The sequence below is a fragment of the Odocoileus virginianus genome, chromosome 32 (assembly GCF_023699985.2).
Source record: "Odocoileus virginianus isolate 20LAN1187 ecotype Illinois chromosome 32, Ovbor_1.2, whole genome shotgun sequence".
Classification (NCBI taxonomy): domain Eukaryota; kingdom Metazoa; phylum Chordata; class Mammalia; order Artiodactyla; family Cervidae; genus Odocoileus; species Odocoileus virginianus.
The window spans coordinates 9,216,909-9,235,857 of record NC_069705.1 but is presented as its reverse complement, the minus strand read 5'-3'; positions in this window follow the sequence as shown (position 1 = coordinate 9,235,857).

Sequence of the window (18,949 nt, the reverse complement as noted above, 5' to 3'; positions counted from 1 at the left end):
TGTTCAGGTTTATATCTATTTATACTAATTTAAAAATCAACCTACTTGCTCCCCACCCCCCCCACCCTGCATTATTGTTTGGGAGTCTTCAGAAGTAATCGCCTTTTCCAGCAAGAGGCGGCGGATGGAGTCCTACTTTGCCTGTGACCAGGCTTCTTGGGGGCCTCCTGGCATCTAGGAGCTGGCCGCCCTGCTTCCTTTAGAAGAAAGGGCAACAGCGTGAGGTGATTGGGGAGGAGGATTTAATGACAGAGGGCTAGATTGTTTGCTGGTATCACCAACTCAATGGTCATGAGTTTGAGTAAGCTCTGGGAGATGGTGAAGAACAGGGAGGCCTGGCGTGCTGCAGTCCATGGGGTCGCAAAGAGTCGGACACACTGAGCGACCAAGCAACAGTGACGCCTCCAGCCTGGAAACAGGAACTCTCCATGTAGACTGATAACAAAACAGACAGCTGAGATTCCAGCATTTAAATTCATTGACTCCACCCTAGAGATTGATGAGAGGTGAGAGTCTTTCTGACGTTTTACTTGCCACTCCTCAACCCAGTTCTGCTTTCATTGGACTGAGGGAACTAACCTACACATTTGTCATTACTTAGACAGGAATTTGATGTTTATCTATGTATTAAAAAACTGCTTGTCTCACAGATAATTTTTAAAATGTGCTATATACCTTTGGGTAAATATTTAACAGTGTATACTTTTTGGGCTCCAAAACCACTGCAGATGGTGATTGCAGCCATGAAATTAAAAGATGCTTACTCCTTGGAAGGAAAGTTATGACCAACCTAGATAGCATATTAAAAAGCAGAGACATTACTTTGCCAACAAAGGTCCATCTGGTCAAGGCTATGGTTTTTCCAGTGGTCATGTATGGATGTGAGAGTTGGACTGTGAAGAAAGCTGAGCACCGAAAAATTGCTGCTTTGGAACTGTGGTGTTGGAGAAGACTCTTGAGAGTCCCTTGGACTGCAAGGAGATCCAACCAGTCCATCCTAAAGGAGATCAGTCCTGGTGTTCATTGGAAGGACTGATGCTGAAGCTGAAACTCCAATACTTTGGCCACCTCATGCGAAGAGTTGATTCATTGGAAAAGACCCTGATGCTGGGAGGGATTGGGGGCAGGAGGAGAAGGGGATGACAGAGGATGAGATGGCTGGATGGCATCACCGACCCGATGGGCATGAGTTTGAGTAAACTCCGGGAGTTTGTGATGGACAGGGAGGCCTGGTGTGCTGGGATTCATGGGGTCGCAAAGAGTCGGACACGACTGAGCGGCTGAACTGAGAACTGAACTGAGCTTATACTCTCAGGACATGGAAGCCTTCTGCAACTGTTGCTGCGAAGGATGAAATCTCTAGACAGGAGTGTCCAGCCTCTCTGTGAGAACCGTCTCGGGGAGTCTCCAGGCCATGGCAAAAGACAGATCCGTGTTTGAAGGACGTTTATCTATAGTGTCAGCTTCCACCTAAACGCCCTCAGCCAGGTCCTGTCCATATTTAGGGGCTCATTTTGTGATTTTTTTTTTCTCTTGGTCACACCACATGACATGCCAGAACTTAGTTTTCCCCCCGGGGATCAATCCTGCACCCCTGAAGTGATGCACAGGGTCTTAATCGCTGGATCGCCAGGGAAGTCCCTCTGAGGTCATGTTTAATCTCTTTTTTGACTATAAACATATTGAAACTCAGAGGAGCAAAGTAACTTTCAAGGTTGTGAAACTACTTAACACTAGAAAATTTAACACTTGTTATCTGACTCAAAGTTTTGTCCAGTTTCTTTCTACTATACAGAAAATGTTTCTTCAACTCCACATATATATATATATATATATATATAGTTGTATATTATATATACAGCACATCAATACATTTAATATACACCTCCAGTAAATTTAATTTGTGGTTATCCTCACTCTTAATCCCAAATAACTATGAAGAAAATAATATTATTCATGCTGTCTCCTTGTTAAGAACAGCTTCCTTGTTCTGTACCCATTATTTCTAATACTGATAGACGTGGAAGGAAAAATGAGAGAGAGCCAGCTTCCCTTAATGTGTCTATTCTGTTTGGCTGTACTTCCTCAGAAAAGAAACCTGTGCTTATAAAATACTATGATTATAGAGAAATGTCTCACAATTACACGTGACTGGTTGAAAAGTCCTCTTGCTGAGTCAAGCTGAGTCTTCGGCTCACAGAAAGTCAGCAGGAAGTGAGGAGAAGCTTTGGGAACATACACAATGCAACAGGAGGAAGAGGAAACTCAGGGTTAAGCTTGCCTTGGGCTATATTGAGACTTTTGTTTGGGAGATACAGAAGCTAAGTGACCTTACAGGAGACAACACTCAAACCACGTAAATGTTCAATAGCAAGTGTGTTGTTTCTTTTAGCAATGTACTAGCAAAAAATATTTTAATATGGCCATCAAAATTGAGATTGACAATTGAAGATCCTAGAACAAACTGATCAATGGGCTGGTACTTTGAATGAAAGAGTGTTTACTTTCAACTAGAGTAGGATTTACTGAACTAATAGGAGTATCACTTTACTATTATATTTGAAAATGTGTGGTCATTGCTCTTTTTGTTCTTGGCTTTGTTCAGATTTCATATTACAGATCTTTTTCAGGTTAAGTTTCACAGGTTATTTTTATCATTTAAAATATGGACATTTATATTTAAAAAACTAAGTAATTTTAAAGCATATAAGTTGGTATTTCTTGATATACTTCCTTTAAGCTGTCAGTGCAGAAAGTCCTCTGTGTTACACCAGTCAGGGCCATCATCTGGTGGACGCTGATAATAAGGAATAAAAAATTAGAAAGAGTTTCACAGTTTGCCTAAGATATCCACGATAGAGACACGCTGAGAAGATCCATTGGTCATAGTGTCCAGCTTTAACATGGAACTCTAGGCTGAAGGAGAGCTAGAACAAGAGAGAATGAGTAAAAAGGAAACTGAGCTGAACTCTAAACAGTGAGAAACGTGTACCTCCCTCCCAGACACAGCCCTCCCTGCCTCCTCGTCTCCGAGGACCTGTGCCCACCCGAGGCGATGCCTGTCAGAGGAGCGGGTGCTCACATGGCATTTATCCACACGGGGCGGCCAGTTGCCCCTACCAGAAGCATGGGCGTCATCCAGTGAGGAATTGAAAATGTTCCTGACATTACAGGGATCCATCCTTCTCTGGCAAGGAGTGGCTGAAGGAGAGGCAAGAGAATTTCAATGAATAATTTACATTAATTCCCGAGCATGACTCATTTGGCACAGTCACTTTTAAGTCAGTGGGGGGATATCAGCATTCATTGCTGAGATCGCATCTTCGCTGCGGTTCCATTAGTGCATTTTCTTTTTTTTTCAATGACAATATTTTAGAACCTCTTTGCAGAGAGCAGCCCCTGCAACCATGTAAGCCATTTTCTAAAAGAAGGTGTGGTCTTTCCGTGTTGCTCCTCCAAGAATCCTATCAGTGAATTTGGCCTGGTCAAAACTTACATTTTTTTTTACTGTGGACCATTTTTAAAGTCTTTATTGAATTTGTTAAGATGTTGCTTCTGTTTCATGCTTTGTTCGTTGTTTGTTTCTCCCTCTCACGGCATGTGGGATCTTCGTTCCCCAACCAGGACCAGACCTGCACCCCATGCGCTGGACAGCAAAGTCCCAACCCATGAACCACCAGGGAAGGCCTCATAGTTTTTTTTCATAGATTTATTGTGTATTCAGCCTTTGGCCCTGCACACAGCCTGTCTCTGGCTGTGGGGTCTGGTCGGCTCTCGAGCTGCGGCGCTCAGCCTTCTCCCACAGCGCCCTGGTTGCAGGGCACGGGCCCCAGAGCCCCGGCTCGGTGCTCACAGGAGCGGGCTTAGCTGCCCTCCGGCACACGGGGTCTTTGTGGGCCAGCAGTCAAGCCCACGCCCCCTGCTTTAGCAGGCAGGTTCCCAACCAGCGGACTACCAGGGAAGCCCCACAATTCTTGATACGTGAGTTTTCTTCTTCTTTGTTTCCCTGACACCTACTAGCAACTGGATCACACAGCTTTTGGGAGATGACTTAATGGAGTCATCTCCAGCCACAAAGTCACACCGTTTACCTGTTCATGGGTATTCATAAAAATCCTTGTTCAAATCTGTCCCTTGTATCTTAAAAAGAGTCAGTCCGTTCATCTTACATGATAAGAAGGGAAATCCACCTGTAAGCATTGGTGCTCAACTTAGTGGATGCTTGTCAAATCCTACCCTTGCGCAAGCTTGTTCCAGGTCTGACCTCATGCAGCTCAAGGAGAATTTTATCTCCTTTTTCCTTTTTTTTTCTCTTAATTTAGGCATAGTCGATTTATATTGTGTTAATTTCAAGTGTATGGCAAAGTGATTTATTTATGCATATATACATGTATATTCTTTCTCATATTCTTTTCTGTTGTAATTTATTATAAGATATTAAGTATAGCTCCCTATGCTATGCAGAGAGACCTTGTTTTTCTCTATTTTATATACAATAGTGTGTATCTGTTAATCCCAGACTCCAAATTTATCTCTCCTTCTGCCTTTCCCCTATGGTACCCATAAGCTTGTTTTCTACATCAGTGAGTCTCTTTCTGTAAATCAGTCCATTTGTACTTTTCTCTTTCTTCTGTGCTTCTTGTAGGAATGCAACTGAACAGTTTAACTGAAGCCAAGACAGAGAGGAGGAAGGGCTTCAGACAGCCTAGGGAATTTCCAAAGAGAAGAGCTGCTCTCTTGAAATCTGAAACTGGCAAAGCAAAATAGTCTATTAGCCCTTGCACACATCCACAGACACCCTCAGGATTTAAAGAGTCATAGGTGAAAGAGGAATCAGAGGCAGTAGGAAGGTTTATTAGTATGTCTGTACCATCTGGACCTATTGTAAATTTCTAAAATAGCAGGCTTCCCAGGTGGCACTAGTGGTAAAGAAACCACCTGCCAATGCGGGTAGATGCAAGAGACTTGGGTTAGATCTTTGGGTCAGGAAGATCCTCTGGAGAAGGGCATGGTGACCCACTCCAGTATTCTTGCCATGGAGAGAAGAGATTGGAGGCTATAGTCCACAGGATCGCAAAGAATTGGACACAACTGAAGTGACTTAGCACACACGTACCGTCTGGCCTATTGTAAATCTTTAAACATGGGAATATTTACAATAGATTAAGAAAAAAACCGGAGCAAGAATATCATCCCAGAATTCCCCGCAGTCCATGGTTGAGACTTTGCTGTCCAGAGTTGCATTGGTTTCTGCCACACAACAGTGCAAATCAGTCCTATGTGCGTACATACATCCGCTCCCTCTGGGGTCTCCCTCCCCCTCCATCCCACCCCTCTAGGTCACAGCACCAGACCAGGCTCCTTGTGTTAGCCAGCAGCTTCCCTCGGTGCTGGGCGGCGCTTAGTCGCTCAGTCATGCCTGGCTCTCTGCGACCCCATGGACTGGAGCCCGCCAGGCCCCTCTGTCCATAGGACTCTCCAGGCAAGGATCCTCAAGTGGGTTGCCATTTCCTTCTCCAGGGGATCTTCCCAAGTCAGGGATCGAACCCACAACTCCTGTGTCTCCTGCTTGACAGGCAGATTCTTTACAGCTGAGCCACCTTTTAAAGGACAAGGCGGGACCTTTACACACAGGGGCAACTTCAATTCCTTCTGAGCAGACAGACATGCAGGTACTTTTTTCAATATTGGAATACTGGATACACTCCAATTGTAAGAAGTTTGCAAAGTATTTATCTTTGTGTGAAACTGAATAACTCCTAAGACAAGATACCATATAGGCTGAAATCAACAAGCCCATCATCATGTCCCTCAAACCTCTTGAGCAATTTGCAGCTTAATTCTTAATGCTACTCAATTGTTATGTTCAATATTTTTTGAGATCATGCCATAGTTACGTATGAATAACTCTCCCAGTTTTCTTGTTCATAACCTTAAAGATAGATAATTCGAAACCCAGAGAACCTCAGCCCCAACCTTCAGACAGGTAGGTAGATTTCAGAAATTTCAAGCTGCAGTTTCAACCCCTCATATCTCTTTGCCAAAATGAAGCACCTCTCCCACCCTGCCTATCTGATTGAATTTTAGGCACATCCATCCTACCTTGAATTCTCTCATTCCTGCCAGGCCCCTGAGCAGCAGGGAAGGGCAAAGGACTTTTCGATGGTCTCGGAAGGTTCACAGCCTACACCGTTTAGCTCTTAAGCTGTGCTCAACAGGCGTGTGATGGTCTGCGCTGCTGGCTTCTGGCGTGGTCCTCCTGAATGTGTCATCGTGTCTGATCAGGGCCCAGCTGAGCGCTAAGGGATTCAGCTCTCTCTGTTTTCCGGGAATAATGTATGGGGTCGTCCACTTTGAGATTCAGAGGGAGAATGCTGTCTGTGCGCAAATGAGCAGTCGCCAGGAGTGCCACTCAAGGCAGAGGACGACTCTTATCAACCCATCTCGGGAGAAGAGAGCTTGTGTTCTTTGGTGTCAGAAGAAACGCTGGTTTCATTCAATCACGGAAGGGAAATTTGCTCACAAACCTGTCCTCAGGACAAGTTCGTGGCTTTGGAAAGTCTAAACATACCAAAACTAGGGACAGGGCAGTTCAGTTCAGTTCGTCGCTCAGTTGTGTCCAACTCTTTGCGTCCCCATGAATCGCAGCACACCAGGCCTCCCTGTCCATCACAAACTCCCGGAGTTTACTCAAACTCATGCCCATCGAGTTGGTGATGCCATCCAGCCATCTCATCCTCTGTCATCCCCTTCTCCTTCTGCCCCCAATCCCTCCCAGCATCAGAGTCTTTTCCAATGAGTCAACTCTTTGCATCAGGTGGCCAAAGTATTGGAGTTTCAGCTTCAGCATCAGTCCTTCCAATGAACACTCAGGACCGATCCTTCAGGATGGACTGGCTGGGGACAGGGGAGGGTATGGGTAAATTAGGAGCTTGGGATGAACACACACACACGACTGTGTACAAAATAGATAAGCACAGGGACTCTACTCCATATTCTGTAATAACTCACATGGGAAAGAATCTGAAAAAGGCTGAATACATGGATGTGTGTAACTGACTCACTTTGCTATCCACCTGAAACTCACACAACATTGTAAAGCAACTATACTCCAACAAAATTAAAAAATAAAAAATAAACATACCAGCTCGATTCGTGGCTATAGTGGTAACAGCAGTGACGGGGAGAAGTGTAGGAGAGGAATAACAACAATAAATTTTAAAAAGACAGTACTTTTTATACACTGGGCTCCAGAATTCACAAGTGGAGAAAGAGCTTTTCCATTTACGATGAGTGACTTTATCTCTAGGTTTGTCTTTCATCCTCAGACCCAAGACAGGGTAGTCTCAGAGAAGCAGAGCTGTTGTTTTCTCTCTTAAGCAGGGAGCTTAGAAAAGTCAAACTGCAGGTGGCCTTCCATTCATTCAGATATCTTCAAATATCTCCTCCAGATAACTTCAAATCCTAGAAACAATGTTATCTATCACCCTTTTCTCTGATTTCCAAACCCCCACAAGCCTGGTAAAAATGCAAAAGGCACTCAGGTGGAGAAAGGGAGGAAACACTGTTAGCACCCAGATTCACAACACATCTGGTCCAAGCTGCAGGTTGGACAGTCGGTCATGTCCTGCTACCGTTACAGGCTTTTCTGTTCATCTTTACACTTGGAAGTTCATTTGCTGTGTTTTTCCTTTGTGACTTGTCCTTCATACATTATTCATACACGTAATTACTGAATATGCAATCTTCTTTTATTGTTATTTCCCTCCTGCCCTAAAACCCCCCGAAAGCTTCCCACAGTGAGTTTCATTTACCTAACCTTGACTCTACAGTCAGACTTGTTGAAACGGTGATGACAGGGTATTTGATACTCACTCATTGTCTCCCAGTCTTCACTTCCATCTCGCCTCAGCATCTGGAAATCTGAATCGTTTCTTGGCCACACTATTCAAACCGCTCTCACCAAGGTAACTGCTGTCCTCCTAGCTTTGTGACCCTCAGACCCGCACGGAAGGACGGGGTATGGTTTTGATGGCCACACCTTTGGAAATGTTTCTGCTCCTTTCTGAATCCATGATAACACTTGTATCTGGTTTTCCTTTGAAATTTTTCTTCAAACTTTGTATGTTGTGTTCTCAGCTGATTTCTGTTCCTTATCCAGAGTCTTCTCTTTACATTACAATTTTCCCCTATCTTTACACTCTGAGGAATCCTCTGCATGCTATTAGCCCCTCTCTTGAGATCGAAACAAACCCTGGAAATGTCTGTGTTTCACACTTACGTTACACTAGGCATCTCCAAAATTTAACTTTCCAAATTCTCTGTAAGCTCATCGCAGCTCATGCATTTCCTTTCACAGTTAAAGGCGAAGCTGTTTGGCCAGTTGTCTCAGATCAGCGTGATTCACAGTCATGTGTAAACCCTTCTCTTTATTAATCTCTACACCTGGCATCTCTTAGAGCTTCTGTGTTGGTGACATCCAGGGCCTCCACTGCACAGTGCTTCAGCAGTGCTTGCCTGGACCTGGATTATTTTGAGTTTCCTAACTTACTTCAGGGTTACTCTTCTCCTGTCTACTAGTAACTTTATTCTGTTTCCAGTGGCATAGCTGCCATATTGTAATTCATTAAAAAAAAAAAATTGTTACCCCTTAAAAAACTATTTACAAGGCAGACACCATAGATTTTACTATTTTATTATGGCCGATTTCAATCAGATGATAAAGAACTCTGTTGTAACAAAATCAATACACTTGACAATGCTCCCAATGTTGGAAGAAAAGTGATTTAGGAAAGGAATGTCTTATATCTCTTGCACACAGGTGTCACATGAAAGAGTTGACACTGAAAAAAGTTAACTTTCTAGAACATAGAATTGCAGCATTTCTCTGGTTAAGTCTTCAATTCTTGACACTTGAAGGATACAGTCTAAGCTCCTTAGCAAGTTGTATGAAGCTCTGGACACTCTGGCCCCAGTTTATCCAAGTACATCTTTCATACTCACTTTGTGCTTCAGAGCCACTGTGAGGGCTTAGGGTCACAGCTGTGTCTTTTTTATCTGCTTGGACTCTCTCCAACTCCTCCCGCCTATTTTCTACCTGCTTATCAAAATATGAGTCAAAATTTATCTTCCTGATAAGGTACTCCCAGGTACTATTTATTAATTCCTTCACCTATACATTTATATTTATACCAGTTTACATATATAATGTATATATAGACTGTAAAGTTGTCTAGAATTTAATTAACTATGTTTTAGGTTGAACTGTGGTGTTGAAGAAGACTCTTAAGAGTCCCTTGGACTGCAAGGAGATCCAACCAGTCCTTCCTAAAGGAGCTCAGTCCTGGGTGTTCATTGGAAGGGCTGATGCTGAAGCTGAAACTCCAGTACTTTGGCCACCTCATGCGAAGAGCTGACTCATTGGAAAAGACCCTGATGCTGGGAGGGATTGGGGGCAGGAGGAGAAGGGGACGACAGGGGATGAGATGGCTGGATGGCATCACCGACTTGATGGACATGAGTTTGAGCAAACTCCGGGAGTTGGTGATGGACAGGGAGGCCTGACGTGCTGCAATTCATGGGGTCGCAGAGAGTCGGACATGACTGAGCGACTGAACTGAACTGAACTGAGGTTGGACTTAACACATAGGTAGAATCATACAAAATTGCCATCAAAAAATGGTCAACTATTAGCAGTTTCCTATGGCCCGAACTACTGTTTGTCCATGTGTGGGGCTGTCTTTTCTGTATTATTTATTTATCTGTTAAATCAGCGATTTACTTTTGCATGGATTTTAAATCTAAATGGTTGTAAAAGAGAACATGTGAACATGAAAAAGAACACAAGAAGAGCATGTGGTGGAGACTGTATGTTGCCCCACAAAGCCTAAAATCTTGATTTCTTCACGTTATATAGAAAAGTCTGCATATTCTTGTGTTGAACCATTACTTATTTGCAGTAGAACTCTGTGTTACCAACATGCAGCACAGTGCCTGGAATTCTATATACTCAGTGTTTGTCAAACCGAACTAAACGACTGGTGAATTTCCTGAGAAAAATCAGGATGAGAATGGTCACAATTTCCCTTTGCTTTCTCAAGGAAGCTGGCTTTTCAAAATAGGACACAAAATGTTTGCTGTCTTGAGCACACTTTGCAGCTTCCCCAAACCCAGCAACCTATGACCAAGAACACTGTAGTCAAATGACCCAAAGCCAGCGTCTTCCTACACTGCCAGCAGCAAGGCCAGCAGGTCAGCGCTATCTGTCAGTAATCGAAATGAAAGGAACTTGGGGTGGTGCTGGGGAAGGCTGTGTGTGACTCAGGGCTGCTATTCACTTTAAAATGTGTTGACATTGAAAGTCTTTATAAAAAAAAGAAAAAAATCTCTTCCTGAAGCACATCATTGCAAAGTACTTAAGAACTTGGTCCAAGAGCCCAAGTGCTTCATCACCAGTCACATTCCCCCTGAAAAAATGATCTAGCGAAGACTGCTCCTAAATAAAAAAATGTGAGATTGTACTTGGCAGCCACAATGCAGGGAAGAAAGATTCACTTGGAACAACAGCCTTTTGCTCTATTCTGTACACTCACTTTTCTTTTTTTTTCTTGCTTTTTATTTTTATGTTTGCTGCACCCTGACAGCTTAGAGAAAAGGTATCTTTTTCAGAATCTTTTTGAAAGTGGGGTGTTCTGAAATAATTGGGTGAGTTAAACCCAATCCCTTCACAGTTAATCTCAAAAGACAGTGTTGTTGGTATTTTCACCACGGCATTTAAGAAGTGCTTTGCAAATGTAGAATTATCGAAATACTCATTTCCTGTTTTAGGTCTGTGCTATATCACAGCTGTGCTCAATTAAGGCTTTTTGAAAAGCAGCAGACAGGAAGGAAAACAGTGCCTTTTCTCTCTTCTTTGTAATTCTTTGAAATAAATAAATAAACTCAATGCTTTCCATTGGAACCCCCTCCCATGCTTTTAGAATTATAAATGTATTAAAGCATTGTTTCTAAGCAATGGAAAAAAAAAATTGCATGTTTCTAACAAACAACACAATGTAGGGAAGCCCTTTGTTTCCAACTATATCTCAGACTTGCTAGTTTCTGATTGAACTTCACATCTGCCGAACCAAGTCATTGAAACTCACCATGAAAAGCTTTGTCGTGTGCAAAGAGCACAGGGTTTCAGAGATGAGGTATTCATGATATTAATAGATTCTGCCTTAAGAAAGTAAAAAGTATGAGAAATTCAAGAAGTAGCTATAACTTTCAGTCCAGGTTTAGGAGTTTATCCAGAATACTGGCCTGCCTAGCTCTCTCAGCTGTTGTTTGGCCCCTATTCTCCCTGCCAGCCCCACCCCCACTGGTTCACAACCATCAGAGAAATCTTTCTACAACATGAATGGATCAATGTCACCTCCCCCACGTGATCAGGGACTCTCCAGTGACTAAGAACGCTGACTATGAATTTTGGATGGGCATCAGCATCTCCTGCAGAGCTTTCAAAGTGTCTGTATGCTCCTCTCAACTTCAAAAGTGTCTGGATCTTTGGATCCAACCCAGAGGTTGGAGACACAGGATCCAGAGGACTCTGCTGCACAAAACCCAGACAGACAATCTCGAGACCGCGGAACAAGAGCCAGACTTCAGGATGACATACAAGCCCATGCCACTTGGGCTCATGATCTGCCAGGCCCAAGGCGCATATTTCTGCGCCGATCTTCACAGACTTCTCAGTGGAATTTGAAAGCGCTGTTTCTTATGACTCTGGACATGCATTTCCTTTTACATCGCTGTGTGCTCGGCCGCTCAGCTGTGTCCAACCCTCTCAACCCCACGGACTGTAGCCTACCGAGCTCCTATGTCTATGGAATTCTCCAGGCAAGAATATTGGAGTGGTCTGCCATGCCCGCTTCCAAGGGACCTTCCCAACCCAGGGGTCGAATCCGCATCTCCTGCGTTACCTGCATTAGCAGGCAGACATTTTACCACCGTGCCACCTGCAATCTTACCCTCTATCACCTTCTTCTCCTTAAATCTCTTTTGCATATTTTTCTTCTCTTCCAGTCTCTGAAACACTGGTGATGGCAGGCCCTCTCTGCGGACGCTACTGGCACTCTACATACTTTCCCTGGTCGTGTGTCCACGCTACTGTGGCTCCAGTGACCTCAGTGATTAAGGCCGTGGACTCGTGGACCAGGTTTCCAGGATTCAGTTCTGGGTCTGTCACTCTGCTTGTCTTTGTTCCCTCATCTATAAATATCTACATCAAAGTGTCATTTTGAAGATTTAAGGAATTAATATGAATAAAGTACTCCACGTAATTGAATAATCATCAGTCACTGCAGCATAGAAAGTCCTCACATTATTGTCTTTCTGCTGGTGATTCACTACTGTTCAGTCGTGTCCGACTGACTCCATGGACTGCAGCATGCCAGGCCTCCCTGTCCATCACCAACTCCCGGAGCCTACTCAAACTCATGTCCACTGAGTCAGTGATGCCATCCAACCATCGCATCCTCTGCCGTCCCCTTCTCCTCCCGCCTTCAATGTTTCCCAGCATCAGGGTCTTTTCAAATGAGGAATACTGAAGACTGCTTTAGTCCTTCAGTTCAAATCTCTCTCCTGAAGCAACACATCCAACTGACTCCTCGACATTTCCACTCAGCGGTCACAGGAACTCCAAAGAGAAGCTGCCCCTAGAACAGATCCCTCTTTTTATCTCTCATTCCCACTTTGTTCCTTTTTCTGGGAGCCATACCTTGCCCAACTACCACCAAACAGTATGTAAGATGGGAAATTAGGCGTCAAATCTGGCAATTTTCTATTTTGATCCACTGAAATCCATCAACAAGTCACGTTGACTCTTGACTCAAATTCTTTCACTTGTCTTAAATGCCCCTTGTCACAACCCTGTTCAGCCACCTCATCTTGTTATATCGCATCTTTTCTAAGTATGGTGCCTATGACTTTTAAAGTAATGTCTCATTTCCATTCTATACTCTCTACTTCAGCCACAGTAAATGTTCTAAATCATGTCAATGACTATCTAAATATGTCCAATGGCTTTTCATTGCCTTTAGAATAAAATTAGATGTGCTTCTCATGGCTAACCATATCCTTCAGAGTCTCCTTTGCTGACACCTCCAGTCTAATTCTCTATCACTTCCCACCTTGTTCTCTATACTCAGCTTAGGTTAAAATCCGTTCAGTTCCCTAGCATCATCTCCCTGGTCTCTGATGTTCTGCATGAATAACCCTCTGCTTGGATGCTCTGTGACCCTCAATTAGCCTCAGCTAGTATCTTGCTTCTCCAGGAAGCTCTCTTAACACATCATGTCCCAGTTAGGCATTCTCTCTCTACATGCCCCATGATACCTGTTACACTTATCATGTTACATTCTAATTGCTTTGCCTTCTCCTAAAACGTAAATACTGTGAAGGCAGAAACTTAACTCTTTCTATTCACTACAATTCTCATATCACCCGGCACATAGTAAGCATTCAAAAAAATGTGATGAATAAAAGCATGGATATGTGAATACAAAAATTCCTTGTCACACCTCGTGTTTCATCCATGTCAAAACTTGATTCTATCAACACCTGTCTTAAAATCTCCTCTTACTGTTTTTCCTAAATGTGTAAATACCAGTAAGATAAATTTAAAACTCTTAAAGCAAGTAACATCTGTAAAGTATAAGAGATGATAAAACACAGAGTGTTAACATCCTTTAATACAACAGATTTATTATGGAAAATTGTTTTGAAATATTAGCAGGAATTCCAAACACTGAAAGCACTGGCCCCTTGGGTGTTCATCTAAAACCTTGTCTGATTGTGGCTAACCACAACATCTTTAACATTAATCTGAGCATCATACGAGATTTTCATTTCTTCCGGCTTTCTGGTTTCTGGCTCGGTTAGCCTGTGAAATCTGGATTTTGTTTATTCTCTACCAAGACAAGTACCTTATTTTAGAAGGAAAATGAATCAAAATGCATGAAATGAACATATGGGAAAGATATTATTTAAGTTTCCAAGGAGTGTCAGTGCTTATAAAAGATATGAGTTGGAAGAGATCTGAAATATCACCAAGTCCAATGCATTCGTTAGGTGACTAGAGAGCTACTACTTAGCCAGAGAAGTTCAGTAACTGACTACAAATCGCAAAAGTGCTTGGTTTGGTGAGCTTGAATTGAATCACCAGAAATGGGTTTGAATTTGTTAAATCTTGTGCACTTTATACTTATTCATATGACTTAAGAGAAATTTTATGCAAAGCTTTAGAGGACTGTAAATTTCTTTCACCTAACGTAGTGATTGATTACTTCAGAAGATTCACAGATAACATTGGCTGTGAAAGTGTTGAAGAAAATACCATTGGGATCTCTTCACACCTCCTGTCTACCTTTAAAGAATTTCTCAGGCTCGAGATCAGTATGTACTCTCCTGGCTCAGGTGGGAGTGAGGAGGACAGCTATGGACTTAGACTATGAAGAGAAACAAAACTGTGGCAAGGGTGAAGCAAAGAAAGCCAATATATTTTGGAAAAATTCTAAGATTCCTTGTACAGAATGTATTATTCCATTTTATCCAGCTCCCTTTGGAACTCTGATTGCCTTCTAAGGGACAGAAAAGGGGAGATACTTGGTTACTATGGGTCTAAAGAAATGCACTCCAATTATTGCTTTCTTCATCTCTTAAGATTCTCTGAGAACTATAGTCATCAGTGCAGACTTAAAATGTTTATGCAGATCCCCACCTATACCACTTGTTTTTAAATGGGCACCCCATTCTCAGAGTACATTCTCTATCCTGGCATCAGATTTCCTTCCAAACCAGAGGACTGGTTGTGTGGTAGACTTCGGTGGTCCCAAGAATCACGTCTCTCACTCAAAATTTCAAAATTTTCAAGAATCTAAAAATTTCAGTGAATTTTGATAGACAATTCCTAGACTTTGAGAGATTAAAAGTTTTGCTTCTTAGCATTTCGAGACCATCTTTACACCTTGAGAGCAGATTCATATGAGACTACTCATAATGCTAATGAATAAATTTTGAATGCCAAAAAGCTCTTTATTTTTCCCCTTTGAAGGAAACTTATTCATCTCTTAATTCGGCACAAGTTATCCCTGTATGCAGGTTACCTGGGGAGCCAGCTTCTGATTAGATGGTGGCCTACACAGTGTGAGATTAGAACTGAGTGTTAGCATAAGCATCCGTTCCATGCCAGCTCATGAACTCACCATGTCAGCTCATCCAGACTCATCCTCTGCACAACAGGAAGTCACAGAATATATCCATGTGTTGAACAGCTCTCCATGGACAGAGATTTCAGGGTCTCTCCCAATTATCTCCATGAAAGAACTTGTCTATGATGGGTATAATTGAGGTGTGACCTAAGCGAAATTGGAAGAGCTTCAACAAGTCAGCCAATCATTTCATAAAGAGGTTTATGAAGAAAAGATGTCACAGAACTAAGTTTTAAAAGATACAACTTTTGGAACTATTTTCTTTTTATCATAAGAATGGAGTAACTTTCAACTAATATTCTTTTGAGAAACTTTGTAGATTTTTTTTCAGGGATGACATTTTACCAACTATTAAAAAAATAAAATCCTACAAGCACCTAAAGAAAAACTTCAATTTGATAAAGAACATCTACCAAAAAAACCTAGCGCTAATATTGTACTTACTGGTGATAACTAGATCCTTTCTCATTAAGCTGGGAACAAGATAGTGGAAACACCACAACTATTCAGTATTGAACTAGAAGTTCTAGCTAGTGCAATAAAATAAGAAAAGGAAATAATAACCATAAAGACTGGGAAGGAAGATATAAAACTCTTTTTCGCAGTTGACATGATCGCCTATGTAGAAAAGCCCAAAGAATCAACAGACATGCTCCTGGAACTAATAAGCAATGATAAAAAGGTTTCAGGACACAAGATAAAGATGCAAACATCAGTTCTTTTCCTATATACTAGCAACTAACAATTGAAATTTGAAATATAAAACCACAATACTATTTACAATAGCATTAAAAATACTGTAACTATAAACCTAACAGATATGTACCAGATAATCATGTATAAAACTGCAGAACTCTGATAAAAAATTAAAAGAATACCTACATAAATTAAGAGATATTCTGTGTTCATTGATTGGCAAGCTTAATAATTCTAAGATGTCAGTTTTCCCCAGTTTGACCTGTGGATTCAATGTAATCTCTATCAAAATCCCAGCAAGTTATTTTGTAGATGTCAGAAAACTGATCATATGTTTATAAGGAAAGGAAAAGGAATCAGAATAATCAATGTGATACTGAAGAAGAATAAGGTTAGAAGACTGACATTAATTGACTTCAAGACTTGCTTTTAAGCCAGAGTCATCAAGACAGTGTAGTACTGGTGAAAATACAAACATATGGATCACTGGAACAAAATGACACAGAAATAAACCCACAAATATCATTAACTGATCTTTTACAAAGAAACAAGACAGTTAAATGGAGACAGTATAGTCTTTTTCAACAAATAGTGCTGGAATAATTGAATCTTCATAAGCAAAAATGTGAATCAAGACACAAATCTTATATCTTTCACAAAAATTAACTCAAAACAAATTACATACATAAATATATAGAAGAAAATCTAAGTGATTTTGTCTTTGGCAGTGAGTCTTGAGATACAATACCTAAAGAACAATAAATGAAGAAAAAAATCAATAAATCGGACTTCATTAAAATTAAAAGCTTGTATTCTCTTATGATACTATCAAAAAAATAAAGATAAGCCACAGAAACTTAGTGAAAATATTTGAAAAATATGTATCTTATAAAACATTGGGTTCAAAATCTACAAAGCACTCTCACAATGAGACAATAAAACAGAATGCAATTTAAAAAATGTCAAATCATCTGAACAGGAAATCAACATATGGGAAATATGCATGTGGAAGGCTGTCCACATTATTTGTCACTAGGGAATTGCAAATTAAAGCAATAATGAGATCTTGCACACCAACTAGGAAGGGTAAAACAAAACAAAGACTGAGCAGGAAGTACTGCTGAGCATGGGGTCCAGCGGGAGTAGGTGCTCGTTGCCAGGGGGATGCACAGTGCAGCCGCACTGCAAGACAGCCTGGCAGTTTCCTACAAAGTGAACACAATCTTACTGGGCAACGTGTTAGTCCCACTCTAAGTACGGCAGCTCCCCACCCCTGGGCCCCTGGGTTTCAATGTCTACAGTTTCAGTTATCTGCAAACAACTGTGGTCCAAAAATGTTAGATCAGGCTTCCAGAAATAAGCAATTCATAAGTTTTAAATGGTACCCTCTTCTAAGTAGCATACTAAAACCTTGCCGCACCGTGCCCCATCCTGCCCAGGATGTGAACTATTCCTTTATCCAGCGCGGCAATGTTACCCACCATGAGTCACTTAGTGGCCTACTTGGCTATCAGATCAGCTGTCATGGTATTGCAGTGTTTGAGGGTAGGTCTCATTTTCCTTAATAACGGCCCCAAAGTGCAAGAGCAGTGATACTGGCAATTCAAATATTCTCTTACTGACTTATAAGTTAAACTTTATCATAAGTTTGTATGATGATATAGGAAAAAACAAAGTATATATACAGTTCTGTACTATGTGAAGTTTCAGGCACCCACTGGAGGTCTTGCAACATACGCCCCAAGACAAGGGGACCCGCTGGCTGCATTTATCCAACCAATTAAAAAATTTATGTCCACACAAAAATCTTGATGTGAATGTTCATAGCAGTTTTACTAACCATCACCAAAACTGTAAGCAGCCCAGATGTCTTTTTGATAAACTAATGATAATGAGTTGGTACATAAGTACAATGGAATATTATTCAGTGATAAAAAGAAATGATATGTCAAGCCAAAAGAGATATGGAAGAAACTTAAATATATATTGATAAACAAAACAGGCCAACCTTTAAAAAGCGACATACTTTCACTTACATGACCTTCTAGGAAAGACAAAAACGTAGCGATGGTGAAACCGTGGAGATGGCATGGTGATGGATGGGTGTCGGGACAGGAGTGGGTGACGCCGGAGCTGTGGGAATATTCCAAGCAGCGAGGATACTGTATATGGTGTGGAATGCTGTTTCCATGGCATTATTCATTGGTCAAAACCCAGAGAACTTTATACCTAAAAAGCAAATATTAATGTATTCAAAAATTTTTTGAAATGGTTTAGAAGTTCAGGGGCTCCAGGAAGAAGTGATGACTGTGACAAAAGACCCTAACTGTATTTAAAATGTATGTTAAGGGAATAATAACAGATGTTAGCTGGACTCACTATGTTGTGCACCTGAAACTAATACATTCTTATATGTCAATTATACCTCAGTTTGGCCTTCCCCACTGGCTCAGCGGTAAAGGCCACAGTCCACAGGCTCTCAAAGAGTTGGACACAACTGAAGCGACTGACCATGCAGGCAGGTACATAACTCAACTTTAAAAATACGTGAAATGACCTTACTGAAAGGTGTGGGGGGGGGGTTGTTGTTGTTTAGTTGCTAACTGATGTCTGACTCTTTGCAACCCCATGGACTTGTAGCCCACCAGGCTCCTTTGCCCATGGGATTTCCCAGGCAAAAATACCAGAGTGGGTTGCCATTTCCTTCTCTAGGGGAGCTTCCTGACCCAGGGATCGAACCTGGGTCTCCTGCATTTCAGACAAATTCTTTACCACTGAGTCACCAGGGAAGCCCTGATGGGGAAAAGTACCCAAGCACTTTTGGACACGAGGGAAATCTAAAATAAAGGCAAAAGTCCTGTACATCAGCACCACATGCTCATGATACAGTTGTTTCCATTTGGCATGTGGATTAACAAGACTGACATCATCTGTAATTAAATATCTAAGTAAGTGGATAGGGGATCACGGGAGCCAGATTTCTCCCTATAAGAGTGTGAGGTTCA